This window comes from Carica papaya, chromosome 8, assembly GCF_054855325.1.
Source record: "Carica papaya isolate Zhongbai chromosome 8, ASM5485532v1, whole genome shotgun sequence".
NCBI classification, from domain to species: Eukaryota; Viridiplantae; Streptophyta; class Magnoliopsida; order Brassicales; family Caricaceae; genus Carica; species Carica papaya.
In genome coordinates, this window is record NC_142316.1 from 16,503,256 (window position 1) to 16,529,301 (window position 26,046).

General features: G+C 46.7%; 6 non-coding genes and 42 pseudogenes across 6 annotated transcripts; all 48 read left to right on the top strand.

Moving 5' to 3' along the window:
• Positions 1–398: 398 nt before the first annotated feature.
• On the top strand, positions 399–516 carry LOC148243818 (5S ribosomal RNA; annotated as a pseudogene).
• A 201-nt stretch (positions 517–717) lies between these two features.
• Positions 718–836, top strand: LOC148243819 (5S ribosomal RNA; annotated as a pseudogene).
• A 565-nt stretch (positions 837–1,401) lies between these two features.
• On the top strand, positions 1,402–1,520 carry LOC148243820 (5S ribosomal RNA; annotated as a pseudogene).
• A 209-nt stretch (positions 1,521–1,729) lies between these two features.
• LOC148243821 (5S ribosomal RNA) lies at positions 1,730–1,848 on the top strand (annotated as a pseudogene).
• Positions 1,849–2,380: 532 nt separating this feature from the next.
• Positions 2,381–2,499, top strand: LOC148243822 (5S ribosomal RNA; annotated as a pseudogene).
• A 557-nt stretch (positions 2,500–3,056) lies between these two features.
• LOC148243823 (5S ribosomal RNA) lies at positions 3,057–3,174 on the top strand (annotated as a pseudogene).
• A 204-nt stretch (positions 3,175–3,378) lies between these two features.
• LOC148243824 (5S ribosomal RNA) lies at positions 3,379–3,497 on the top strand (annotated as a pseudogene).
• A 564-nt stretch (positions 3,498–4,061) lies between these two features.
• On the top strand, positions 4,062–4,180 carry LOC148243825 (5S ribosomal RNA; annotated as a pseudogene).
• A 563-nt stretch (positions 4,181–4,743) lies between these two features.
• Positions 4,744–4,862, top strand: LOC148243826 (5S ribosomal RNA; annotated as a pseudogene).
• Positions 4,863–5,064: 202 nt separating this feature from the next.
• LOC148243827 (5S ribosomal RNA) lies at positions 5,065–5,183 on the top strand (annotated as a pseudogene).
• A 561-nt stretch (positions 5,184–5,744) lies between these two features.
• Positions 5,745–5,862, top strand: LOC148243828 (5S ribosomal RNA; annotated as a pseudogene).
• Positions 5,863–6,066: 204 nt separating this feature from the next.
• Positions 6,067–6,185, top strand: LOC148243829 (5S ribosomal RNA; annotated as a pseudogene).
• A 209-nt stretch (positions 6,186–6,394) lies between these two features.
• LOC148243830 (5S ribosomal RNA) lies at positions 6,395–6,513 on the top strand (annotated as a pseudogene).
• Positions 6,514–7,074: 561 nt separating this feature from the next.
• On the top strand, positions 7,075–7,193 carry LOC148243831 (5S ribosomal RNA; annotated as a pseudogene).
• A 558-nt stretch (positions 7,194–7,751) lies between these two features.
• Positions 7,752–7,870, top strand: LOC148243832 (5S ribosomal RNA; annotated as a pseudogene).
• Positions 7,871–8,075: 205 nt separating this feature from the next.
• LOC148243833 (5S ribosomal RNA) lies at positions 8,076–8,194 on the top strand (annotated as a pseudogene).
• A 561-nt stretch (positions 8,195–8,755) lies between these two features.
• LOC148243834 (5S ribosomal RNA) lies at positions 8,756–8,873 on the top strand (annotated as a pseudogene).
• A 203-nt stretch (positions 8,874–9,076) lies between these two features.
• LOC148243835 (5S ribosomal RNA) lies at positions 9,077–9,195 on the top strand (annotated as a pseudogene).
• Positions 9,196–10,070: 875 nt separating this feature from the next.
• On the top strand, positions 10,071–10,189 carry LOC148243836 (5S ribosomal RNA; annotated as a pseudogene).
• An 881-nt stretch (positions 10,190–11,070) lies between these two features.
• Positions 11,071–11,189, top strand: LOC148243837 (5S ribosomal RNA; annotated as a pseudogene).
• Positions 11,190–11,398: 209 nt separating this feature from the next.
• On the top strand, positions 11,399–11,517 carry LOC148243838 (5S ribosomal RNA; annotated as a pseudogene).
• A 209-nt stretch (positions 11,518–11,726) lies between these two features.
• On the top strand, positions 11,727–11,845 carry LOC148243839 (5S ribosomal RNA; annotated as a pseudogene).
• Positions 11,846–12,411: 566 nt separating this feature from the next.
• LOC148243840 (5S ribosomal RNA) lies at positions 12,412–12,530 on the top strand. Its single transcript, XR_015814254.1, has one exon. It is a non-coding gene; the product is annotated as a 5S ribosomal RNA (ribosomal RNA).
• Positions 12,531–12,736: 206 nt separating this feature from the next.
• Positions 12,737–12,855, top strand: LOC148243841 (5S ribosomal RNA). The gene has a single exon (XR_015815960.1). It is a non-coding gene; the product is annotated as a 5S ribosomal RNA (ribosomal RNA).
• A 1,271-nt stretch (positions 12,856–14,126) lies between these two features.
• Positions 14,127–14,245, top strand: LOC148243842 (5S ribosomal RNA; annotated as a pseudogene).
• Positions 14,246–14,812: 567 nt separating this feature from the next.
• Positions 14,813–14,931, top strand: LOC148243843 (5S ribosomal RNA; annotated as a pseudogene).
• A 206-nt stretch (positions 14,932–15,137) lies between these two features.
• LOC148243844 (5S ribosomal RNA) lies at positions 15,138–15,256 on the top strand. The gene has a single exon (XR_015814384.1). It is a non-coding gene; the product is annotated as a 5S ribosomal RNA (ribosomal RNA).
• Positions 15,257–16,169: 913 nt separating this feature from the next.
• Positions 16,170–16,288, top strand: LOC148243845 (5S ribosomal RNA; annotated as a pseudogene).
• An 836-nt stretch (positions 16,289–17,124) lies between these two features.
• LOC148243846 (5S ribosomal RNA) lies at positions 17,125–17,242 on the top strand (annotated as a pseudogene).
• Positions 17,243–17,446: 204 nt separating this feature from the next.
• On the top strand, positions 17,447–17,565 carry LOC148243847 (5S ribosomal RNA; annotated as a pseudogene).
• Positions 17,566–17,774: 209 nt separating this feature from the next.
• Positions 17,775–17,893, top strand: LOC148243848 (5S ribosomal RNA; annotated as a pseudogene).
• A 560-nt stretch (positions 17,894–18,453) lies between these two features.
• LOC148243849 (5S ribosomal RNA) lies at positions 18,454–18,572 on the top strand (annotated as a pseudogene).
• Positions 18,573–18,777: 205 nt separating this feature from the next.
• LOC148243850 (5S ribosomal RNA) lies at positions 18,778–18,896 on the top strand (annotated as a pseudogene).
• A 561-nt stretch (positions 18,897–19,457) lies between these two features.
• Positions 19,458–19,576, top strand: LOC148243851 (5S ribosomal RNA). The gene has a single exon (XR_015815035.1). It is a non-coding gene; the product is annotated as a 5S ribosomal RNA (ribosomal RNA).
• Positions 19,577–19,782: 206 nt separating this feature from the next.
• On the top strand, positions 19,783–19,901 carry LOC148243852 (5S ribosomal RNA; annotated as a pseudogene).
• A 206-nt stretch (positions 19,902–20,107) lies between these two features.
• LOC148243853 (5S ribosomal RNA) lies at positions 20,108–20,226 on the top strand (annotated as a pseudogene).
• A 559-nt stretch (positions 20,227–20,785) lies between these two features.
• LOC148243854 (5S ribosomal RNA) lies at positions 20,786–20,903 on the top strand (annotated as a pseudogene).
• A 205-nt stretch (positions 20,904–21,108) lies between these two features.
• LOC148243855 (5S ribosomal RNA) lies at positions 21,109–21,227 on the top strand. The gene has a single exon (XR_015814639.1). It is a non-coding gene; the product is annotated as a 5S ribosomal RNA (ribosomal RNA).
• Positions 21,228–21,787: 560 nt separating this feature from the next.
• LOC148243856 (5S ribosomal RNA) lies at positions 21,788–21,906 on the top strand (annotated as a pseudogene).
• Positions 21,907–22,465: 559 nt separating this feature from the next.
• LOC148243857 (5S ribosomal RNA) lies at positions 22,466–22,583 on the top strand (annotated as a pseudogene).
• A 205-nt stretch (positions 22,584–22,788) lies between these two features.
• LOC148243858 (5S ribosomal RNA) lies at positions 22,789–22,907 on the top strand (annotated as a pseudogene).
• A 560-nt stretch (positions 22,908–23,467) lies between these two features.
• LOC148243859 (5S ribosomal RNA) lies at positions 23,468–23,585 on the top strand (annotated as a pseudogene).
• A 205-nt stretch (positions 23,586–23,790) lies between these two features.
• Positions 23,791–23,909, top strand: LOC148243860 (5S ribosomal RNA; annotated as a pseudogene).
• A 560-nt stretch (positions 23,910–24,469) lies between these two features.
• LOC148243861 (5S ribosomal RNA) lies at positions 24,470–24,587 on the top strand (annotated as a pseudogene).
• A 205-nt stretch (positions 24,588–24,792) lies between these two features.
• Positions 24,793–24,911, top strand: LOC148243862 (5S ribosomal RNA; annotated as a pseudogene).
• Positions 24,912–25,474: 563 nt separating this feature from the next.
• Positions 25,475–25,593, top strand: LOC148243863 (5S ribosomal RNA; annotated as a pseudogene).
• Positions 25,594–25,599: 6 nt separating this feature from the next.
• On the top strand, positions 25,600–25,718 carry LOC148243864 (5S ribosomal RNA; annotated as a pseudogene).
• A 204-nt stretch (positions 25,719–25,922) lies between these two features.
• Positions 25,923–26,041, top strand: LOC148243865 (5S ribosomal RNA). Its single transcript, XR_015814434.1, has one exon. It is a non-coding gene; the product is annotated as a 5S ribosomal RNA (ribosomal RNA).
• Positions 26,042–26,046: the final 5 nt, after the last annotated feature.

The following is a 26,046-nucleotide window of genomic DNA, read 5'->3' on the forward strand; positions in this document are numbered from 1 at the left end:
GGGAAGGAGAAAGAGTGTATATATTTTCAGCACGAAATGAAACAGGTGCAATGATACCAGCACTAATGCAACGGATTCTATCAGAACTCCGTAGGTAAGGGTGCTTGGGCGAGAGTAGTACTAGCATGGGTTACCTCCTGCAAAGTCCTTATATTTCACCCATTTTCTTGTGAAGTCCTCGTGTTGCACACATTTTTTTGCAGATGATTCTTGCTACGTTCCGCGCGACTTGAATTATGGTCCTCAGGTTTATTCGCAAATGGGAGTCACGTCGCCGTGGCATTTTACTTGATATTAGAACGAGCACGGGAGGTACAGTGCGCACGCACAAGGAAAGAAATGACAGGAGGAGGAAGAAAAGAGAAGGAGTTTATGTATTTGAAGCGCAAAATTAAACAAGTGGCATCATACTAGCACTAATGCACTGGATCCCATCAGAACTCTACAGTTAAGTGTGCTTGGGCGAGAGTAGTACTCGGATGGGTGACCTCTTGGGAAGTCCTCGTATCGCAACAATTTTTTTCCAGATGGGTCGTTCAACGTTACGCGCGACTAGAACTATGGTCCGCAGGTTTATACGCAAATGTGAGTCAAGAATCAGGGGCATTTTAATCGATATTAGAACGAGAAGGAGAGGTGCAGTGTGAACGAACAAGAAAATAAATGATGGGAGGGGGGGAGGGAAGGAGTGTATGTATTTTCAGCACGAAATTAAACAGGTGCGGTCACACCAGCACAAATGCACCGGATCCCATCAGAACTCCGCAGTTAAGTGTGCTTTGGCGAAAGTAGTACAATGATTGGTTACCTCCTGGGAAGTTCTCGTGTTGCACCCATTTTCTTTTTTTCAGATGTGCTGTTCGACGTTACGCGCGACTTTAAATATGGTCCGAAGATTTATTCGCAAATGTGAGTCACGGCGCCGTGGCATTTTACTTGATATTTGAAAAAGAACGAGAGGTGCAGTGCGCACGCACAAAGAAACAAATGACGGGAGGGGGGATGGAGGGAGAAAAAGTGTATGTATTTGCAGCGCAGAATGAAACATGAGCAATCATACCAGCACCAATGCAACGGATTCTATCAGAACTCCGCAAGTTAAGGGTGCTTAGGCGAGAGTAGCACTAGGATGGGTGACCTCCTGCGAAGTCCTTATATTTCACCCATTTTCTTAGGAAGTCCTCGTGTTGCACCCATGTTTTTGCAGATGATTCTTTCGACGATACGCGCGACTTGAATTATGGACCTCAGGTTTATTCGCAAATGTGAGTCACGGCACCGTAGCATTTTACTTTATATTAGAAGGAGCACGGGAGATGCAGTGCGCACGCACAAGGAAACAAATGACGGGAGGGGGAAGAAAGGGGAATGAGTTTATGTATTTGCAGCGCAAAATTAAACAGGTGCGATCATACCAGCACAAATGCACCGGATCCCATCAGAACTCCGCAGTTAAGTGTGCTTTGGTGAAAGTAGTACAATGATGGGTTACCTCGTGGGAAGTTCTCGTGTTGCACCCATTTTCTTTTTTTCAGATGTGCCGTTCGACGTTACGCGCGACTTTAATTATGTTCTGCAGATTTATTGGCAAATGTGAGTCACGGTGCCGTGGCATTGTACTTGATATTTGAACGAGAACGAAAGGTGCAGTTCGCACGCACTTGGAAACAAATGACGGTAGGGGGAAGAAAGGAGAAGGAATTTATGTATTTGCAGCGCGAAATTAAACAGATTCGATCGTACTAGCACTAATGCACCGGATCCCATCAGAACTCCGCAGTTAATTGTGCTTGGGCGAGAGTAATACTCGGATGGTTGACCTCCTGGGAAGTCCTCGTGTCGCACTAATTTTTTTTTCAGACGGGTCGTTCGACGTTACGCGTGACTGGAACTAGGGTCCACTGGTTTATACGCAAATGTGAGTCAAGAAGCAGGGGCATTTTAATCGATATTAGAACGAGAAGGAGAGATGCAGAGTGCACGCACAAGGAAACAAATGACGGGAGGGGGGATGGAGGGAGAAAAAGTGTATGTATTTGCAGCACAGAATGAGACATGAGCAATCATACCAGCACCAATGCAACCGATTCTATCAGAACTCCACAAGTTAAGGGTGCTTGGGCGAGAGTAGCACTAGGATGGGTGACCTCCTGCGAAGTCCTTATATTTCACCCATTTTTTTGCAGATAATTCTTTCGACGATACGCGCGACTTGAATTATGGTCCTCAGGTTTATTCGCAAATGTGAGTCACGGCACCGTAGCATTTTATTTGATATTAGAATGAGCACGGTAGGTGCAGTGCGCACGCAAAAGGAAAGAAATGACGGGAGGGGGAAGAAAGGAGAAGGAGTTTATGTATTTGCAGCGCGGAATTAAACAGGTGCGATCATACCAACACTAATGCACCGGATCCCATCAGAACTCCGCAGTTAAGTGTGCTTGGGCGAGAGTAGTACTCGGATGGGTGACCTCCTGCGAAGTCCTCGTGTCGCACAAATTTTTTTTCAGACGAGTTGTTCGACGTTACGCGCGACTTGAACTAGGTTCCGCTGGTTTATACGCAAATGTGAGTCAAGAAGCAGGGGCATTTTAATCGATATTAGAACGAGAAGGAGATGTGCATTGTGAACGCACAAGGAAACAATTGATGGGAGGGGGAGGGAAGGAGAAGGAGTGTATATATTTTCAGCACGAAATGAAACAGGTGCGATCATACCAGCACTAATGCAACGGATTCTATCAGAACTCCGTAGGTAAGGGTGCTTGGGCGAGAGTAGTACTAGCATGGGTTACCTCCTGCGAAGTCCTTATATTTCACCCATTTTCTTGTGAAGTCCTCGTGTTGCACACATTTTTTTGCAGATGATTCTTGCTACGTTACGCGCGACTTGAATTATGGTCCTCAGGTTTATTCGCAAATGGGAGTCACGTCGCCGTGGCATTTTACTTGATATTAGAACGAGCACGGGAGGTAGAGTGCGCACGCACAAGGAAAGAAATGATAGGAGGAGGAAGAAAAGAGGAGTTTATGTATTTGAAGCGCAAAATTAAACAAGTGGCATCATACCAGCACTAATGCACTGGATCCAATCAGAACTCTCCAGTTAAGTGTGCTTGGGCGAGAGTAGTACTCGGATGGGTGACCTCTTGGGAAGTCCTCGTATCGCAACAATTTTTTTTCAGATGGGTCGTTCAACGTTACGCGCTACTGGAACTATGGTCCGCTGGTTTATACGCAAATGTGAGTCAAGAATCTGGAGAATTTTAATCGATATTAGAACGAGAAGGAGAGGTGCAGTGTGAACGCACAAGGAAACAAATGATGGGAGGGGGGGAGGGAAGAAGGAGTGTATGTATTTTCAGCACGAAATTAAACAGGTGCGGTCACACCAGCACAAATGCACCGGATCCCATCAGAACTCCGCAGTTAAGTGTGCTTTGGCGAAAGTAGTACAATGATGGTTTACCTCCTGGGAAGTTCTTGTGTTACACCCATTTTCTTTTTTTCAGATGTGCCGTTCGACGTTACGCGCGACTTTAATTATGGTCCGCAGATTTATTCACAAATGTGAGTCACGGCGCCGTGGGATTTTACTTGATATTTGAACAAGAACGAGAGGTGCAGTGCGCACGCACAAGGAAAAAAATCATGGGAGGGGGAAGAAAGGAGAAGGAGTTTATGTATTTGCAGCGCGAAATGAAACAGGTGCGATCATACCAGCACCAATGCAACGGATTCTATCAGAACTCCGCAAGTTAAGGGTGCTTGGGCGAGAGTAGCACTAGGATGGGTGACTTCCTGCGAAGTCCTTATTTTTCACCCATTTTTTTAGGAAGTCCTCTTGTTGTACCTATTTTTTTGCATATGATTCTTTCGACGATACGCGCGACTTGAATTATGGTCCACAGGTTTATTCGCAAATGTGAGTCACGACACCGTAGCATTTTACTTTACATTAGAACGAGCACGAGAGGTGCAGTGCTCACGCACAAGGAAACAAATGATGGGAGGGAGAAGAAAGGAGAAGGAGTTTATGTATTTGCAGCGCGGAATTAAACGGGAGCGATCATACCAGCACTAATGCACCGAATCCCATCAGAACTCCGCAGTTAAGTGTGCTTTGGCGAAAGTAGTACAATGATGGGTTACCTCCTGGGAAGTTCTAGTGTTACACCCATTTTCTTTTTTTCAGAAGTGCCGTTCGACGTTACGCGCGACTTTAATTATGGTCCGCAGATTTATTCGCAAATGTGAGTCACGGCGCCGTGGCATTTTACTTGATATTTGAACGAGAAGGAGAGGTGCAGTGTGAACGCACAAGGAAACAATTGATGGGAGGGGGAGGGAAGGAGAAGGAGTGTATGTATTTTCAGCACGAAATGAAACAGGTGCGATGAAACCAGCACAAATGCAACTGATTCTATCAGAACTCCGTAGGTAAGGGTGCTTGGGCGAGAGTAGTACTACCATGGGTTACCTCCTGCGATGTCCTTATATTTCACCAATTTTCTTGTGAAGTCCTCGTGTTGCACCCATTTTTTTGCAGATGATTCTTTCGACGTTACGCATGACTTGAATTATGGTCCTCAGCTTTATTCGCAAATGTGAGTCACGGCGCTGTAGCGTTTTACTTGATATTAGAACGAGAATGGGAGGTGCAGTGCGCACGCACAAGGAAACAAATGACGGGAGGGGGAAGAAAGGGGAATGAGTTTATGTATTTGCAGCGCAAAACTAAACAGGTGCGATCATACCAGCACTAAAGCCCCGGATCCCATCCGAACTTCGCAGTTAAGTGTGCTTGGGCGAGATTAGTACTCAGATGGTTGATCTCCTTGGAAGTCCTCGTGTCGCACAATTTTTTTTTCAGACGGGTCGTTCGACGTTACGCGCGTCTGGAACTAGGGTCTCCTGGTTTATACGCAAATGTGAGTCAAGAAGCAGGGGCAATTTAATTGATATTAGAACGAGAATGAGAGGTGAAGTGTGAACGCACACGGAAACAAATGACGGGAGGGGGAAGAAAGGAGGAGTGTATGTATTTGCAGCGCGAAATTAAACAGGTGCGATCATACCAGCACTACAGCCACGGATCCCATCAGAACTCCGCAGTTAAGTGTGCTTGGGCGAGAGTAGTACTCGGATCGGTGACCACCTGGGAAGCCCTCGTGTTGCACCTATTTTTTTTCAGATGGGTTGTTCGATGTTACGCGCAAATGGAATTCTAAACCGCTTGTTCATTTGCAAAGGTGAGTCACGGCGCCGTGGCATTTTACTTGATATTTGAACGAGAACGAGAGGTGCAGTGCGCACGCACAAGGAAACAAATGACGGGACGGGGGATGGAAGGAGAAAGAGTGTATGTATTTGCAGTGCAGAATGAAACATGAGGGATCATACCAGCACTAATGCAACGGATTCTATCAGAACTCCACAGTTAAGGGTGCTTGGGCAAGAAAAGTACTCGGATGGGTGACCTCCTGCGAAGTCCTTATATTTCACCCATTTTCTTGGGAGGTCCTCGTGTTGTACCCATCTTTTTACAGATGATTCTTTCGACGTTACGCGCGAATAGAATTATAAACCGCTGGTTCATTTGCAAAGGTGAGTCACGGCGCCGTGGCATTTTACTTAATATTAGAACGAGTACGGGAGGTGCAGTGCGCACGCACAAGGAAACAAATGACGGGAGGAGGAAGAATAGAGAATGAGTGTATGTATTTGAAGCGCAAAATTAAACAAGTGGCATCATACCAGCACTAATGCACTTGATCCCATCAGAACTCTGCAGTTAAGTGTGCTTAGGCGAGAGTAGTACTCTGATGGGTGACCTCTTGGGAAGTTCTCGTATCGCAACAATTTTTTTTCAGATGGGTCGTTCGACGTTACGCGCGACTGGAACTATGGTCTGCTGGTTTATACGCAAATGTGAGTCAAGAATCAGGGGCATTTTCATCGATGTTAGAACGATAAGGAGAGGTGCAGTGTGAACGCGCAAGGAAACAAATGATGGGAGGGGGGGAGGGAAGAAGGAGTGAATGTATTTTCAGCACGAAATTAAACAGGCGCGGTCACACCAGCACAAATGCACCGGATCCCATCAGAACTCCGCAGTTAAGTGTGCTTTGGCGAAAGTAGTACAATGATGGGTTACCTCCTGGGAAGTTCTCGTGTTGCACCGATTTTCTTTTTTTCAGATGTGCCGTTCGACGTTACGCGCGACTTTAATTATGGTCCGCAGATTTATTCGCAAATGTGAGTCACGGCGCCGTGGTATTGTACTTGATATTTGAACGGGAACGAGAGGTGCAGTGCGCACGCACAAGGAAACGAATGACGGGAGGGGGAAGAAAGGAGAAGGAATTTATGTATTTGCAGCGCGAAATTAAACAGGTGCGATCATACCAGCACTAATGCACCGGATCCCATTAGAACTCCGCAGTTAAGTGTGCTTGGGCGAGAGTAGTACTCAAATGGATGACCTCCTGGGAAGTCGTCGTGACGCACTATTTTTTTTTTCAGACGGGTCGTTCGATGTTACGCGCGACTGGAACTAAGGTCCCCTGGTTTATACGCAAATATGAGTCAAGAAGCAGGGGCATTTTAATCGATATTAGAACGAGAAGGAGAGATGCAGAGTTCACGCACAAGGAAACAAATGACAGGAGGGGGGATGGAGGGAGAAAAAGTGTATGTATTTACAGCGCAGAATAAAACATGAGCAATCATACCAGCACCAATCCAACGGATTCTATCAGAACTCCGCAAGTTAAGGGTGTTTGGGCGAGAGTAGCACTAGGATGGGTGACCTCCTGCGAAGTCCTTATATTTCACCCATTTTCTCAGGAAGTCCTCATGTTGCACACATTTTTTTGCAGATGATTCTTTCGACGATACGTGCGACTTGAATTATGGTCCTCAGGTTTATTCGCAAATGTGAGTCACGAAATCGTAGCATTTACTTTATATTAGAACGAGTACGGGAGGTGCAGTGCGCACGCACAAGGAAACAAATGACGAGATGGGGAAGAAAGGAGAAGGAGTTTATGTATTTGCAGCGCAGAATTAAACGGATACGATCATACCACCACTAATGCACCGGATCCCATCATAACTCCGCAGTTAAGTGTGCTTGGCCGAAAGTAGTACTCGGATGGGTGACCTCCTGGGAAGTCCTCGTGTCGCACCAATTTTTTTTAGACGGGTTGTTCGACGTTACGTGCGACTGGAACTGGGGTCCGCTGGTTTATACGCAAATGTGAGTCAAGAAGCAGGGCCATTTTAATCGATATTAGAACGAGAAGGAGAGGTGCAGTGTGAACGCACAAGGAAACAATTGATGGGAGGGGGAGGGAAGGAGAAGGAGTGTATGTATTTTCAGCACGAAATGAAACAGGTGCGATCATACCAGCACTAATGCAACGGATTCTATCAGAACTCCGTAGGTAAGGGTGCTTGGGCGAGAGTAGTACTAGCATGGGTTACCTCCTGCGAAGTCCTTATATTTCACCCATTTTCTTGTGTAGTCCTCGTGTTGCACCCATTTTTTTGCAGATGATTCTTTCGACGTTACGCGCGACTTGAATTATGGTCCTCAGGTTTATTCACAAATGTGAGTCACGAAGCTGTAGCATTTTACTTGATATTAGAACGAGAACAGGAGGTGCAGTGCGCACGCACAAGGAAACAAATGACGGGAGGGGGAAGAAAGGGGAATGAGTTTATGTATTTGCAGCGCGAAATTAAACAGGTGCGATCATACCAGCACTAATGCACCGGATCCCATCAGAACTCCGCAGTGAAGTGTGCTTGGGCGAGATTAGTCCTCGGATGGGTGACCTCCTGGTAAGTTCTCGTGTCGCACCAATTTTTTTTGAGACGGGTCGTTCGACGTTACGCGCGTCTGGAACTAGGGTCCGCTGGTTTATACGCAAATGTCAGTCAAGAAGCAGGGGCATTTTAATCGATATTAGAACGAGAATGAGAGGTGAAGTGTGAACGCACAAGGAAACAAATGACGGGAGGGGGAAGAAAGGAGAAGGAATGTATGTATTTGCAGCGCGAATTTAAACAGGTGCGATCATACCAGCACTAAAGCCCCGGATCCCATCAGAATTCCGCAGTTAAGTGTACTTGGGCGAGAGTAGTACTCGGATGGGTGACTACTTGGGAAGCCCTCATGTTGCACCTATTTTTTTTCGGATGGGTTGTTCGACGTTACGCGCGAATAAATTTATAACCCGCTGGTTCATTTGCAAAGGTGAGTCACGGCGCCGTGGCATTTTACTTGATATTTGAACGAGAACGAGAGGTGCAGTGCGCACGCACAAGGAAACAAATGACGGGACGGGGGATGGAAGAAGAAAGAGTGTATGTATTTGCAGTGCAGAATGAAACATGAGGGATCATACCAGCACTAATGCAACGGATTCTATCAGAACTCCGCAGTTAAGGGTGCTTGGGCGAGAAAAGTACTCGGATGGGTGACCTCCTGCGAAGTCCTTATATTTTACCCATTTTCTTGGGAGGTCCTCGTGTTGCACCCATCTTTTTGGAGATGATTCTTTCGACGTTACGCGCGAATAGAATTATAAACCGCTAGTTAATTTGCAAAGGTGAGTCACGGCGCCGTGGCATTTTACTTGATATTAGAACGACTACGGGAGGTGCAGTGCGCACGCACAATGAAACAAATGACGGGAGGAGGAAGAAAAGAGAAGGAGTGTGTGTATTTGAAGCGCAAAATTAAACAAGTGGCATCATACCAGCACTAATGCACTTGATCCCATCAGAACTATGCAGTTAAGTGTGCTTGGGCGAGAGTAGTACTCGGATGGGTGACCTCTTGGGAAGTTCTCGTATCGCAACAATTTTTTTTCAGATGGGTCGTTCGACGTTACGCGCGACTGGAACTATGGTCCGCTGGTTTATACGCAAATGTGAGTCAAGAATCAGGGGCATTTTCATCGATGTTAGAATGAGAAGGAGAGGTGCAGTGTGAACGCACAAGGAAACAAATGATGGGAGGGGGGAGGGAAGAAGTAGTGTATGTATTTTCCGCACGAAATTAAACAGGTGCGGTCACACCAGCACAAATGCACCGGATCCCATCAGAACTCCACAGTTAAGTGTGCTTTGGCGAAAGTAGTACAATGATCGGTTACCTCCTGGGAAGTTCTCGTGTCGCACCCATTTTCTTTTTTTCAGATGTTCCGTTCGACGTTACGCGCGACTTTAATTATGGTCCGCAGATTTATTGGCAAATGTGAGTCACGGCGCCGTGGCATTTTACTTGATATTTGAATGAGAACGAGAGGTGCAGTGCGCATGCACAAGGAAACGAATGACGGGAGGGGAAAGAAAGGAGAAGGAGTTTATGTATTTACAGCGCGAAATTAAACAGGTGCGATCATACCAGCACTAATGCACCGGATCCCATTAAGTGTGCTTGGGCGAGAGTAGTACTCGGATGGTTGACCTCCTGGGAAGTCCTCGTGTCGCACTAATTTTTTTTTCAGACGGGTCGTTCGACGTTACGCGCGACTGAAACTAGGGTCCATTGGTTTATACGCAAATGTGAGTCAAGAAGCAGGGGCATTTAATCGATATTAGAAAGAGAAGGAGAGATGCAGAGTGCACGCACAAGGAAACAAATGACGGGAGGGGGGATGGAGGGCGAAAAAGTGTATGTATTTGCAGCGCAGAATGAAACATGAACAATCATACCAGCACCAATGCACCGGATTCTATCAGAACTTTGCAAGTTAAGGGTGTTTGGGCGAAAGTAGCACTAGGATGGGTGACCTCCTGCGAAGTCCTTATATTTCACCCATTTTCTTAGGAAGTTCTCGTGTTGCACCCATTTTTTTGCAGATGATTCTTTCGACGATATGCACGACTTGAATTATGGTCCTCAGGTTTATTCGCAAATGTGAGTCATGACACCGTAGCATTTTACTTGATATTAGAACGAGCACGGGAGGTGCAGTGCGCACGCACAAGGAAACAAATGACGGGAGGGGGAAGAAAGGGCATGGAGTTTATGTATTTGCAGAGCGGAATTAAACGGGTGCGATCATACCAGCACTAATGCACCGGATCCCATCAGAACTCCACAGTTAATTGTGCTTGGGTGAGAGTAGTACTCGGATGAGTGACCTCCTGGGAAGTCCTCGTGTCGCACCAATTTTTTTTCAGACGGGTCGTTCGACGTTACGCGCGACTGAAACTAGGGTCCGCTGGTTTATACGCAAATGTGAGTCAAAAAGAAGGGGCATTTTAATCGATATTAGAACGAGAAGGAGAGGAGCAGTGTGAACGCACAAGGAAACAATTGATGGGAGGGGGAGGGAAGGAGAAGGAGTGTATGTATTTTCAGCACGAAATGAAACAGGTGCAATCATACCATCACTAATGCAACGGATTCTATCAGAACTCCGTAGGTAAGGGTGCTTGGGCGAGAGTAGTACTAGCATGGGTTACCTCCTGCGAAGTCCTTATATTTCACCCATTTTCTTGGGAGGTCCTCGTGTTGCACCCTTCTTTTTGCAGATGATTCTTTCGACGTTACGCGCGACTTGATTTATGTTCCACAGGTTTATTTGCAAATGTGAGTCACGGTGCCGTGGCATTTTACTTGATGTTAGAACGAGTACGGGAGGTGCAGTGCGCACGCACAAGGAAACAAATGACGGATGAGGAAGAAAAGAGAATGAGTGTATGTATTTGAAGCGCAAAATTAAACAAGTGGCATCATACCAGCACTAATGCACTGGATCCTATCAGAACTCTACAGTCAAGTATGCTTTGGCGAGAGTAGTACTCGGATGGGTGACCTCTTGGGAAGTCCTCGTATCGCAACAATTTTTTTTAGATGGGTCGTTCGACGTTATGCGCGACTGGAACTATGGTCCGCTGGTTTATACGCAAATGTGAGTCAAGAATCAGGGGCATTTTAATCGATATTAGAACGAGAAGGAGAGGTGCAGTGTGAACGCACAAGGAAACAAATGACGGGAGGGGGAAGAAAGGAGAAGGAGTGTATGTATTTTCAGCACGAAATTAAACAAGTGCGGTCACACCAGCACAAATGCACCGGATCCCATCAGAACTCCGCAGTTAAGTGTGCTTTGGCGAAAGTAGTATAAAGATGGGTTACCTCCTGGGAGGTTCTCGTGTTGCACCCATTTTCTTTTTTTCAGATGTGCCATTCGACGTTACGCGCGAATTTAATTATGGTCCGCAGATTTATTCGCAAATGTGAGTCACGGCGCCGTTGCATTTTACCTGATATTTGAACGAGAACGAGAGGTGCAGTGCGCACGCACAAGGAAACAAATGACGGGAGGGGGAAGAAAGGAGAAGGAGTTTATGTATTTGCAGCGCGAAATTAAACAGGTGCGATCATACCAGCATAAATGCACCGGATCCTATCAGAACTCCGCAGTTAAGTGTGCTTTGGTGAAAGTAGTGCAATGATGGGTTACCTCGTGGGAAGTTCTTGTGTTGCACCCATTTTCTTTTTTTCAGATGTGTCGTTCGACGTTACGCGCAACTTTAATTATGGTCCACAGATTTATTCGCAAATGTGAGTCACGGCGCCGTGGCATTTTACTTGATATTTGAACCCGAACGAGAGGTGCAGTGCCCACGCACAAGGAAACAAATGATGGGAGGGGGAAGAAAGGGGAAGGAATTTATCTATTTGCAGCGCAAAATTGATTAGGTGCGATCATACCAGCACTAATGCACTGGATTCCATCAGAACTCCGCAGTTAAGTGTGCTTGGGCGAGAGTAATACTCGGATGGGTGACCTCCTGGGAAGTCCTCGTGTCGCACTAATTTTTTTTTTAGACGGGTCGTTTGACGTTACGCGCGACTGGAACTAGGGTCCCCTGCTTCATACGCAAAGGTGAGTCAAGAAGCAGGGGCATTTTAATCGATATTAGAACGAGAAGGAGAGATGCATAGTGCACGCACAAGGAAACAAATGACGGGAGAGGGGATGGAGGGAGAAAAAGTGTATGTATTTGCGGCGCAGAATGAAACATGAGCAATCATACCAGCACCAATGCGACGGATTCTATTAGAACTCTGCAAGTTAAGGGTGCTTGGGCGAGAGTAGTACTAGCATGGGTATCCTCCTGCGAAGTCCTTATATTTCACTCATTTTCTTGTGAAGTCCTCGTGATGCACCCATTTTCTTTTTTTCAGATGTGTCGTTCGACGTTACGCGCGACTTTAATTATGGTCCCCAAATTTATTCGCAAATGTGAGTCACGGCGCCGTGGCATTTTACTTGATATTTGAACGAGAACGAGAGGTGCAGTGCGCACGCACAAGGAAACAAATGACGGGAGGGGGAAGAAAGGAGAAGGAGTTTATGTATTTGCAGTGCGAAATTAAATCGGTGCGATCATACCAGCACTAATGCACCGGATCCCATCAGAACTCCGCAGTTAAGTGTGCTTGGGCGAGATTAGTACTCGGATGGGTGACCTCACGGGAAGTCCTCGTGTCGCACTAATTTTTTTTTCAGACGGGTCGTTCGACGTTACGCGTGTCTGGAACTAGGGTCCGCTGGTTTATACGCAAATGTGAGTCAAGAAGCAGGGGCATTTTAATCGCTATTAGAACGAGAATGAGAGGCGAAGTGTGAACGCACAAGAAAACAAATGACGGGAGGGGGAAGAAAGGAGAAGGAGTGTATGTATTTACAGCAGAAAATTAAACAGGTGCGATCATACCAGCACTAAAGCTCCGGATCCCATCAGAACTCCGCAGTTTAGTGTGCTTGGGCGAGGGTAGTACTCGGATGGGTGACCACCTGGGAAGCCCTCGTGTTGCACCTATTTTTTGTCGGATGGGTTGTTCGACGTAACGCGCGAATGGAATTATAAACCGCTGGTTCATTTGCAAAGGTGAGTCACGGTGCTGGGGCATATTACTTGATATTAGAACGAGAAAGAGAGATGCAGAGTGCACGCACAAGAAAACAAATGACGGGAGATGGGATGGAATGAGAAAGAATGTATGTATTTGCAGTGCGGAATGTAACATGAGGGATCATACCAGCACTAATACAACGGATTCTATCAGAACTCTGTAGTTAAGGGTGCTTGGGCGAGAAAAGTACTCGGATGGGTGACCTCCTGCGAAGTCCTTATATTTCACCCATTTTCTTGGGAGATCCTCGTGTTGCACCCATCTTTTTGCAGATGATTCTTTCGACGTTACGGGCGACTTGATTTATGGTCCGCAGGTTTATTCGCAAATGTGAGTCACGGCGCCGTGGCATTTTACTTGATATTAGAAGAAGTACGGGAGGTGCAGTGCGCACGCACAAGGAAACAAATGACGGGAGGAGGAAGAAAAGAGAAAGAGTGTATGTATTTGAAGTGCAAAATTAAACAAGTGGCATCATACCCGCACTAATGCACTGGATCCAATCATAACTCCGTAGGTAAGGGTGCTTGGGCGAGAGTAGTACTAGCATGGGTTACCTCCTGCGAAGTCCTTATATTTCACCCATTTTCTTGTGAAGTCCTCGTGATGCACCCATTTTCCTTTTTTCAGATGTGCCATTCAACGTTATGCGCGACTTTAATTATGGTCCGAAGATTTATTCACAAATGAGAGTCACGACGCCGTGGCATTTTACCTGATATTTGAACGAGAACGAGAGGTGCAGTGCGCACGCACAAGGAAACAAATGACGGGAGGGGGGATGGAAGGAGAAAGAGTGTATGTATTTGCAGTGCAGAATGAAACATGAGGGATCATACCAGCACTAATGCAACGGATTCTATCAGAACTCCGCAGTTAAGGGTTCTTGGGCGAGAAAAGTACTCGGATGGGTGACCTCCTACGAAGTCCTTATATTTCACCCATTTTCTTGGGAGGTCCTCGTGTTGCACCCATCTTTTTGCATATGATTCTTTCGACGTTATGCGCTGCTTGATTTATGGTCCGCAGGTTTATTTGCAAATGTGAGTCACGGCGCCGTGGCATTTTACTTGATATTAGAACGAGTACGGGAGGTGCAGTGCGCACGCACAAGGAAACAAATGATGGGAGGGGGGAGGGAAGAAGGAGTGTATGTATATTCCGCACGAAATTAAACAGGTGCGGTCACACCAGCACAAATGCTCCGGATCCCATCAGAACTCCGCAGTTAAGTGTGCTTTGGCGAAAGTAGTACAAATATGGGTTACCTCCTGGGAGGTTCTCGTGTTACACCCATTTTCTTTTTTTCAGATGTGCCGTTCGACGTTACGCGCGACTATAATTATGGTCCGCAGATTTATTCGCAAGTGTGAGGCACGGCGCCGTGACATTTTACTTGATATTTGAACGAGAAGGAGAGGTGCAGTGTGAACGCACAAGGAAACAATTGATGGGAGGGGGAGGGAAGGAGAAGGAGTGTATGTATTTTCAGCACGAAATGAAACAGGTGCGATCATACCAGCACTAATGCATCAGATTCTATCAAAACTCCGTAGGTAAGGGTGCTTGGGCGAGAGTAGTACTAGCGTGGGTTACCTCCTGCGAAGTCCTTATATTTCACCCATTTTCTTGTGAAGTCCTCGTGATGCACCCATTTTCTTTTTTTCAGATGTGTCGTTCGACGTTACGCGCGACTTTAATTATGGTCCACAAATTTATTCGCAAATGTGAGTCACGGCGCCGTGGCATTTTACTTGATATTTGAACGAGAACGAGAGGTGCAGTGCGCACGCACAAGGAAACAAATGACGGGAGGGGGAAGAAAGGAGACAGAGTTTATGTATTTGCAGCGCAAAATTAAACCTGTGCGATCATACCAGCACTAATGCACCGGATCCCATCAGAACTCCACAGTTAAGTGTGCTTGGGCGAGATTAGTACTCGGATGGGTGACCTCACGGGAAGTCCTCGTGTCGCACTAATTTTTTTTTCAGACGGGTCGTTCGACGTTACGCGCGTCTGGAACTAGGGTCCGCTGGTTTATACGCAAATGTGAGTCAAGAAGCAGGGGAATTTTAATCGCTATTAGAATGAGAATGAGAGGTGAAGTGTGAACGCACAAGGAAACAAATGACGGGAGGGGGAAGAAAGGAGAAGGAGTGTATGTATTTACAGCAGAAAATTAAACAGGTGCGATCATACCAGCACTAAAACTCCGGATCCTATCAGAACTCTGCAGTTAAGTGTGCTTGGGCGAGGGTAGTACTCGGATGGGTGACCACCTGGGAAGCCCTCGTGTTGCACCTATTTTTTTTCGGATGGGTTGTTCGACGTTACGCGCGAATGGAATTATAAACCGCTGGTTCATTTGCAAAGGTGAGTCACGGTGCTGGGGCATATTACTTGATATTAGAACGAGAAAGAGAGATGCAGAGTGCACGCACAAGAAAACAAATGACGGGAGGGGGGATGGAATGAGAAAGAATGTATGTATTTGCAGTGTGGAATGAAACATGAGGGATCATACCAGCACTAATGCAATGGATTCTATCAGAACTCCGTAGTTAAGGGTGCTTGGGCGAGAAAAGTACTCGGATGGGTGACCTCCTGCGAAGTCCTTATATTTCACCCATTTTCTTGGGAGATCCTCGTGTTGCACCCATCTTTTTGCAGATGATTCTTTCGACGTTACGCGCGACTTGATTTATGGTTCGCAGGTTTATTCGCAAATGTGAGTCAAGAAGCAGGGGCATTTTAATCGATATTAGAACGAGAAGGAGAGGTGCAGTGTGAACGTACAAGGAAACAATTGATGGGAGGGGGAGGGAAGGAGAAGGAGTGTATGTATTTTCAGGGCGAAATGAAATAGGTGCGATCATACCACACTAATGCAATGGATTCTATCAGAACTTTGTAAGTAAGGGTGCTTGGGCGAAAGTTCTACTAGCATGGGTTACCTCCTGCGAAGTCCTTATATTTCACCCATTTTCTTGTGAAGTCCTCGTGTTGCACCCATTTTTTTGCAGATGATTCTTTCGACGTTACGCGCGACTTGAATTATGGTCCTCAGGTTTATTCGCAAATGTGGGTCACGGCGCTGTACCATTTTACTTGATATTAAAACGAGAACGGGAGGTGCAGTGCGCACGCACAAGGAAACAAATGACGGGAGGGGGAAGAAAGGGGAATGAGTTTATGTATTTGCAGCGCGAAATTAAACAGGTGCTATCATACCAGCACTAATGCACCGGATCCCATCAGAACTCCGTAGTTAAGTGTGCTTGGGCGATATTAGTACTCGAATGGGTGACCTCCTGGGAAATCCTCGTGTCTCACCAATTTTTTTTCAGACGGGTCGTTCGACGTTACGCGCGTCTGGAACTAGGGTCCGCTGGTTTATACGCAAATGTGAGTCAAGAACCAGGGGCATTTTAATCGATATTAGAACGAGAAGGAGAGATGAATTGTGAACGCACAAGGAAACAAATGACGGAGGGGGAAGAAAGGAGAAGGAGTGTATGTATTTGCAGCGTGGAATTAAACAGGTGCGATCATACCAGCACTAAAGCCCCGGATCCCATCAGAACTCCGCAGTTAGGTGTGCTTGGGCGAGAGTAGTACTCGGATGGGTTGTTCGACGTTACACGCGAATGAAATTTTAAAACGCTGGTTCATTTGCAAAGGTGAGTCACGGTGCCGGGGCATATTACTTGATATTAGAACGAGAAAGAGAGATGCAGAGTGCACGCACATGGAAACAAATGACGGGAGGGGGGATGGGAGGAGAAAGAGTGTATGTATTTGCAGTGCAGAATGAAATATGAGGGATCATACCAGCACTAATGCAACGGATTCTATCAGAACTCTGCAGTTAAGGCTGCTTGGGCGAGAAAAGTACTCGGATGGGTGACCTCCTGCGAAGTCCTTATATTTCACCCATTTTCTTGGGAGGTCCTCGTGTTGCACCCATCTTTTTGCAGATGATTCTTTCGACGTTACGCACGACTTGATTTATGGTCCGCAGGTTTATTCGCAAATGTGAGTCACGGCGCCGTGGCATTTTACTTTATATTAGAACGAGTACGGGAGGTGCAGTGCGCACGCACAAGGAAACAAATGACGGGAGGAGGAAGAAAAAAGAAGGAGTGTATGTATTTGAAGCGCAAAATTAAACAAGTGGCATCATACCAGCACTAATGCACTGGATCCCATCAGAACTCTGCAGTTAAGTGTGCTTGGGCGAGAGTAGTACTCGGATGGGTGACCTCTTGGGAAGTCCTCGTATCGCAACAATTTTTGTTCAGATGGGTCGTTCGACGTTACGCGCGACTGGAACTATGGTCCGCTGGTTTATACGCAAATGTGAGTCAAGAATCAGGGGCATTTTAATCCATATTCGAACGAGAAGGAGAGGTGCAGTGTGAACGCACAAGGAAACAAATGATGAGAGGGGGGGAGGGAAGAAGGAGTGTATGTATTTTTAGAACGAAATTAAACAGGTGCGGTCACACCAGCACTAATGCACCGGATCCCATCAGAACTCCGCAGTTAAGTGAGCTTTGGCGAAAGTAGTACAATGATGGGTTACCTCCTTGGAAGTTCTCGTGTTGCACCCATTTTCTTTTTTTCAGATGTGCCATTCGACGTTACACGCGACTTTAATTATGGTCCGCAGATTTATTCGCAAATGTGGGTCACGGCACCGTGGCATTTTACTTGATATTTGAACGAGAACGAGAGGTGCAGTGCGCACGCACAAGGAAACAAAGGACGGGAGGGGGAAGAAAGGAGAAGGAGTGTATGTATTTGCAGCGCGAAATTAAATAGGTGCTATCATACCAGCACTACAGCCCCGGATCCCATCAGAACTCCGCAGTTAAGTGTGCTTGGGGGAGAGTAGTACTCGGATCGGTGACCACCTGGGAAGCCCTCGTGTTGCACCTATTTTTTTTCGGATGGGTTGTTCGACGTTACGCGCGACTGTAATTATAAACCGCTGGTTCATTTTCAAAGGTGAGTCACGGTGCCGGGGCATATTAGTTGATATTAGAACGAGAAAGAGAGATGCAGAGTGCACGCACAAGGAAACAAATGACGGGAGGGGGGATGAGAGGAGAAAGAGTGTATGTATTTGCAGTGCATAATGAAACATGAGGGATCATACCAGCACTAATGCAACGGATTCTATCAGAACTCCGCAGTTAAGGGTGCTTGGGCGAGAAAAGTACTCGGATGGGTGACCTCCTGCGAAGTCCTTATATTTCACCCATTTTCTTGGGAGGTCCTCGTGTTGCACCTATCTTTTTGCAGATGATTCTTTCGACGTTACGCGCGACTTGATTTATGGTCCGCAGGTTTATTCGCAAATGTGAGTCACGGCGCCGTGGCATTTTACTTGATATTAGAACGGGTACGGGAGGTGCAGTGCGCACGCACAAGGAAACAAATGACGGGAGGGGGAAGAAAAGAGAAGGAGTGTATGTATTTGCAGCACAAAATTAAACAGGTGCGATCATACCATCACTAATGCACCGGATCCCATCAGACCTCCGCAGTCAAGTGTGCTTGGGCGAGAGTAGTACTCGGATGGGTGACCTCCTAGGAAGTCCTCGTGTCGCAACAATTTTTTTTCAGAGGGGTCTTTCGACGTTACGCGCGTCTGGAACTAGGGTCCGCTGGTTTATACGCAAATGTGAGTCAAGAAGCAGGGGCATTTTAATCGATATTAGAACGAAAATGAGAGGTGAAGTGTGAACGCACAAGGAAACAAATGACGGGAGGGGGAAGAAAGGAGAAGGAGTGTATGTATTTGCTGCGCAAAATTAAACAGGTGCGATCTTACCAGCACTAAAGCTCCGGATCCCATCAGAACTCCGCAGTTAATTGTGCTTGGGCGAGCGCAGTACTCGGATGTGTGACAACTTGGGAAGCCCTAGTGTTGCACCTATTTTTTTTTAAGATGGGTTGTTCGACGTTACGCGCGAATGGAATTATAAACCGCTGGTTCATTTGCAAAGGTGAGTCACGGTGCCGGGGCATATTACATGATATTAGAATGAGAAAAAGAGATGCAGAGTGCACGCACAAGGAAATAAATGACGGGAGGGGGGATGGGAGGAGAAAGAGTGTGTGTATTTGCAGTGCAGAATGAAACATGAGGGATCATACCAGCACTAATGCAACGGATTCTATCAGAACTCCGCAGTTAAGGGTGCTTGGGCGAGAAAAGTACTCGGATGGGTGACCTCCTGCAAAGTCCATATATTTCACCCATTTTCTTGGGAGGTCTTCGTGTTGCACCCATCTTTTTGCAGATGATTCTTTCGACGTTACGCGCGACTTGATTTATGGTCCGCAGGTTTATTCGCAAATGTGAGTCACGGCGCCGTGACATTATACTTGATATTAGAACGAGTACGGGAGGTGCAGTGCGCACGCACAAGGAAACAAATGACGGGAGGGGGAAGAAAAGAGAAGGAGTGTATGTATTTGCAGCGCGAAATTAAACAGGTGCGATCATACCAGCACTAATGCACCGGATCCCATCAGAACTCCGCAGTTAAGTGTGCTTGGGCGAGAGTGGTACTCGGATGGGTGACCTCCTGGGAAGTCCTCGTGTCGCAACAATTTTTTTTCAGACGGGTCGTTCGACGTTACGCGCAACTGGAACTATGGTCCACTTGTTTATACGCAAATGTGAGTCAAGAATCAGGGGCATATTAATCGATATTAGAACGAGAAAAAGAGGTGCAGTGTGAACGCACAAGGAAACAAATGATGGGAGTGGGGAGGGAAGGAGAAGGAGTGTTTTTATTTTCAGCACGAAATTAAACAGGTGCTATCACACCAGCACAAATACATCGGATCCCATCAGAACTCCGCAGTTAAGTGTGCTTTGGCGAAAGTAGTACAAGGATGGGTTACCTTCTGGGAAGTTCTCGTGTTGCACCCATTTTTTTTTCAGATGTGCCATTCGACGTTACGCGCGACTTTAATTATAGTCCGCAGATTTATTCGAAAATGTGAGACACTGCGCCGTGGCATTTTACTTGATATTTATACGAGAACGAGAGGTGCAGTGCGCACGCACAAGGAAACAAATGACGGGAGGGGGAAGAAAAGAGAAGCAGTGTATGTATTTGCAGCGCGAAATTAAACAGGTGCGATCATAGCAGCACTAATGCACCGGATCCCATCAGAACTCCGCAGTTAAGTGTTCTTGGGCGAGAGTGGTACTCGGATGGGTGACCTCCTGGGAAGTCCTCGTGTCGCAATAATTTTTTTTCAGACGGGCCGTTCGACGTTACGCGCGACTTGAACTAGGGTCCGCTGGTTTATACGCAAATGTGAGTCAAAAAGAAGGGGCATTTTAATCGATATTAGAACGAGAAGGAGAGGTGCAGTGTGAACGCACAAGGAAACAAATTATGGGAGGGGGAGGGAAGGAGAATGAGTGTATGTATTTTCAGCACGAAATGAAACAGGTGCGATCATACCAGCACTAATGCAACAGATTCTATCAGAACTCCGTAGGTAAGGGTGCTTGGGCGAGAGTAGTACTAGCATGGGTTACCTCCTGCGAAGTGCTTATATTTCACCCACTTTCTTGTGAAGTCCTCGTGTCGCACCAATTTTTTTTCAGACGGGTCGTTCGACGTTACACTCGTCTGGAACTAGGGTCCGCTGGTTTTAACGCAAATGTGAGTCAAGAAGCAGGGGCATTTTAATCGATATTAGAACGAGAATGAGAGGTGAAGTGTGAACGCACAAGGAAATAAATGACGGGAGGGGGAAGAAAGGAGAAGGAGTGTATGTATTTGCAGCGCGAAACTAAACAGGTGCGATCATACCAGCACTAAAGCCCCAGATCCCATCAGAACTCCATAGTTAAGTGTGCTTGGCGAGATTAGTACTCGGATGGTTGACCTCCTGGGAAGTCCTCGTGTCGCACCAATTTTTTTTCAGACGGGTCGTTCGACGTTACGCGTGTCTGGAACTAGGGTCCGCTGGTTTATATGCAAATGTGAGTCGAGAAGTAGGGGCATTTTAATCGAAATTAGAACGAGAATGAGAGGTAAAGTGTGAACGCACAAGGAAACAAATGACGGGAGGGGGAAGAAAGGAGAAGGAGTGTATGTATTTGCAGCGCGAAATTAAACAGGTGCGATCATACCAGCACTAAAGCTTCGGATCCCATCAGAACTCCGCAGTTAAGTGTGCTTGGGCGAGAGTAGTACTCGGATGGGTGTCCACCTGGGAAGCCCTCGTGTTGCACCTATTTTTTTTCGGATGGGTTGTTCGACGTTACGCGCGAATGGAATTATAAACCACAGGTTCATTTGCAAAGGTGAGTCACGGTGCCGGGGCATATTACTTGATATTAGAACGAGAAAGAGAGATGCAGAGTGCACGTAAAAGGAAACAAATGACGGTAGGGGGGATGGGAGGAGAAAGAGTGTGTGTATTTGCAGTGCAGAATGAAAAATGAGGGATCATACCAGCACTAATGCAACGGATTCTATCAGAACTCCGCAGTTAAGGGTGCTTGGGCGAGAAAAGTACTCGGATGGGTGACCTCCTGCAAAGTCCTTATATTTCACCCATTTTCTTGGGAGGTCCTCGTGTTGCACCCATCTTTTTGCAGATGATTCTTTCGACGTTACGCGCGACTTGATTTATGGTCCGCAGGTTTATTCGCAAATGTGAGTCACGGCGCCGTGGCATTATACTTGATATTAGAACGTGTACGGGAGGTGCAGTGCGCACGCACAAGGAAACAAATGACGGGAGGGGGAAGAAAAGAGAAGGAGTGTATGTATTTGCAGCGCGAAATTAAACAGGTGCGATCATACCAGCACTAATGCACCGGATCCCATCAGAACTCCGCAGTTAAGTGTGCATGGGCGAGAGTGGTACTCGGATGGGTGACTTCCTGGGAAGTCCTCGTGTCGCAACAATTTTTTTTTAAACGGATCGTTCGACGTTACGCGCGACTTGAACTAGGGTCCGCTGGTTTATACGCAAATGTGAGTCAAAAAGAAGGGGCATTTTAATCGATATTAGAACGAGAAGGAGAGGTGCAGTGTGAATGCACAAGGAAATAAATTATGGGAGGGGGAGGGAAGGAGAATGAGTGTATGTATTTTCAGCACGAAATGAAACAGGTGCGATCATACCAGCACTAATGCAACAGATTCTATCAGAACTCCGTAGGTAAGGATGCTTGGGCGAGAGTAGTGCTAGCATGGGTTACCTCCTGCGAAGTGCTTATATTTCACCCATTTTCTTGTGAAGTCCTCGTGTCGCACCAATTTTTTTTCAGACGGGTCATTCGACGTTACGCTCGTCTGGAACTAGGGTCCGCTGGTTTATACTCAAATGTGAGTCAAGAAGCAGGGGCATTTTAATCGATATTAGAACGAGAATGAGAGGTGAAGTGTGAACGCACAAGGAAACAAATGACGGGAGGGGGAAGAAAGGAGAAGGAGTGTATGTATTTGCAGCGCGAAACTAAACAGGTGCGGTCATACCTGCACTAAAGCCCCGGATCCCATCAGAGCTCCGCAGTTAAGTGTGTTTGGCGAGATTAGTACTCGGATGGTTGACCTCCTGGGAAGTCCTCGTGTCGCACCAATTTTTTTTCAGACGGGTCGTTCGACGTTACGCGCGTCTGGAACTAGGGTCCGCTGGTTTATACGCAAATGTGAGTCGAGAAGCAGGGGCATTTTAATCGAAATTAGAACGAGAATGAGAGGTAAAGTGTGAACGCACATGGAAACAAATGACGGGAGGGGGAAGAAAGGAGAAGGAGTGTATGTATTTGCAGCGCGAAATTAAACAGGTGCGATCATACCAGCACTAAAGCTCCGGATCCCATCAGAACTCCGCAGTTAAGTGTGCTTGGGCGAGAGTAGTACTCGGATGGGTGTCCACCTCGGAAGCCCTCGTGTTGGACCTATTTTTTTTCGGATGGGTTGTTCTACGTTACGCGTGAATGGAATTATAAATCGCAGGTTCATGTGCAAAGGTGAGTCACGGTGCCGGGGCATATTACTTGATATTAGAACGAGAAAGAGAGATGCAGAGTGCACGCAAAAGGAAACAAATGACGGGAGGGAGGATGGGAGGAGAAAGAGTGTATGTATTTGCAGTGCAGAATGATACATGAGGGATCATACCAGCACTAATGCAACGGATTCTATCAGAACTCTGCAGTTAAGGGTGCTTGGGCGAGAAAAGTACTCGGATGGGTGACCTCCTGCGAAGTCCTTATATTTCACCCAATTTCTTGGGAGGTCCTCGTGTTGCACCCATCTTTTTGCAGATGATTCTTTCGACGTTACGCTCGTCTGGAACTAGGGTTCGCTGGTTTATACGCAAATGTGAGTCAAGAAGCAGGGGCATGTTAATCGATATTAGAACGAGAATGAGAGGTGAAGTGTGAACGCACAAGGAAACAAATGACGGGAGAGGGAAGAAATGAGAAGGAGTGTATGTATTTGCAGCGCGAAACTAAACAGGTGCGATCATACCAGCACTAAAGCCTCGGATCCCATCAGAACTCCGCAGTTAAGTGTGCTTGGCGAGATTAGTACTCGGATGGTTGACCTCCTGGGAAGTCCTCGTGTCGCACCAATTTTTTTTCAGATGGGTCGTTCGACGTTACGCGCGTCTGGAACTAGGGTCCGCTGGTTTATACGCAAATGTGAGTCGAGAAGCAGGGGCATTTTAATCGAAATTAGAACGAGAATGAGAGGTAAAGTGTGAACGCACATGGAAACAAATGACGGGAGGGGGAAGAAAGGAGAAGGAGTGTATGTATTTGCAGCGCGAAATTAAACAGGTGCGATCATACCAGCACTAAAGCTCCGGATCCCATCAGAACTCCGCAGTTAAGTGTGCTTGGGCGAGAGTAGTACTCGGATGGGTGTCCACCTCGGAAGCCCTCGTGTTGGACCTATTTTTTTTCGGATGGGTTGTTCGACGTTACGCGTGAATGGAATTATAAATCGCAGGTTCATGTGCAAAGGTGAGTCACGGTGCCGGGGCATATTACTTGATATTAGAACGAGAAAGAGAGATGCAGAGTGCACGCAAAAGGAAACAAATGACGGGAGGGAGGATGGGAGGAGAAAGAGTGTATGTATTTGCAGTGCAGAATGATACATGAGGGATCATACCAGCACTAATGCAACGGATTCTATCAGAACTCTGCAGTTAAGGGTGCTTGGGCGAGAAAAGTACTCGGATGGGTGACCTCCTGCGAAGTCCTTATATTTCACCCAATTTCTTGGGAGGTCCTCGTGTTGCACCCATCTTTTTGCAGATGATTCTTTCGACGTTACGCTCGTCTGGAACTAGGGTTCGCTGGTTTATACGCAAATGTGAGTCAAGAAGCAGGGGCATGTTAATCGATATTAGAACGAGAATGAGAGGTGAAGTGTGAACGCACAAGGAAACAAATGACGGGAGAGGGAAGAAATGAGAAGGAGTGTATGTATTTGTAGTGCGAAACTAAACAGGTGCGATCATACCAGCACTAAAGCCTCGGATCCCATCAGAACTCCGCAGTTAAGTGTGCTTGGCGAGATTAGTACTCGGATGGTTGACCTCCTGGGAAGTCCTCGTGTCGCACCAATTTTTTTTCAGATGGGTCGTTCGACGTTACGCGCGTCTGGAACTAGGGTCCGCTGGTTTATACGCAAATGTGAGTCGAGAAGCAGGGGCATTTTAATCGAAATTAGAACGAGAATGAGAGGTAAAGTGTGAACGCACAAGGATACAAATGACGGGAGGGGGATGAAAGGAGAAGGAGTGTATGTATTTGTAGCGCGAAATTAAACAGGTGCGATCATACCAGCACTAAAGCTCCGGATCCCATCAGAACTCCACAGTTAAGTGTGCTTGGGCCAGAGTAGTACTCGGATGGGTGTCCACCTGGGAAGCCCTCCTGTTGCACCTATTTTTTTTTTCGGATGGGTTGTTCGACGTTACGCGCGAATGGAATTATAAACCGCAGGTTCATTTGCAAAGGTGAGTCACGGTGCCGGGGCATATTACTTGATATTGGAACGAGAAAGAGAGATGCAGAGTGCACGCAAAAGGAAACAAATGACGGGAGGGAGGATGGGAGGAGAAAGAGTGTATGTATTTGCAGTGCAGAATGAAACATGAGGGATCATACCAGCACTAATGCAACGGATTCTATCAGAACTCCGGAGTTAAGGGTGCTTGGGCGAGAAAAGTACTCGGATGGGTGACCTCCTGCGAAGTCCTTATATTTCACCCATTTTCTTGGGAGGTCCTCGTGTTGCACCCATCTTTTTGCAGATGATTCTTTCGACGTTACGCGTGACTTGATTTATGGTCCGCAGGTTTATTCGCAAATGTGAGTCACGGCGTCGTGGCATTTTACTTGATATTAGAACGAGTACGGGAGGTGCAGTGCGCACGCACAAGGAAGCAAATGACGGGAGGAGGAAGAAAAGAGAAGGAGCGTATGTATTTGAAGCACAAAATTAAACAAGTGGCATCATACCAGCAATTAATGCACTGGATCCCATCAGAACTCTGCAGTTAAGTGTGCTTGGGCGAGAGTAGTACTCGGATGGGTGACCTCTTGGGAAGTCCTCGTATCGCAACAATTAAACAGGTGCGAACACACCAGCACTAATGCACCGGATCCCATTAGAACTCCGCAGTGAAGTGTGCTTGGGCGAGATTAGTACTCGGATGGGTGACCTCCTGGGAAGTCCTCGTGTCGCACCAATTTTTTTCAGACGGGTCGTTCGACGTTACGCGCGTCTGGAACTAGGGTCCGCTGGTTTATACGCAAATGTGAGTCAATAAGCAGGGGCATTTTAATCGATATTAGAACAAGAATGAGAGGTGAAGTGTGAACGCACAAGGAAACAAATGACGGGAGGGGGAAGAAAGGAGACGGAGTGTATGTATTTGCAGTGCGAAATTAAATAGGTGCGATCATACCAGCACTAAAGCTCCGGATCCCATCAGAACTCCGCAGTTAAGTGTGCTTGGGCGAGAGTAGTACTCGGATGGGTGACCACTTGGGAAGCCCTCGTGGTGCACCTATTTTT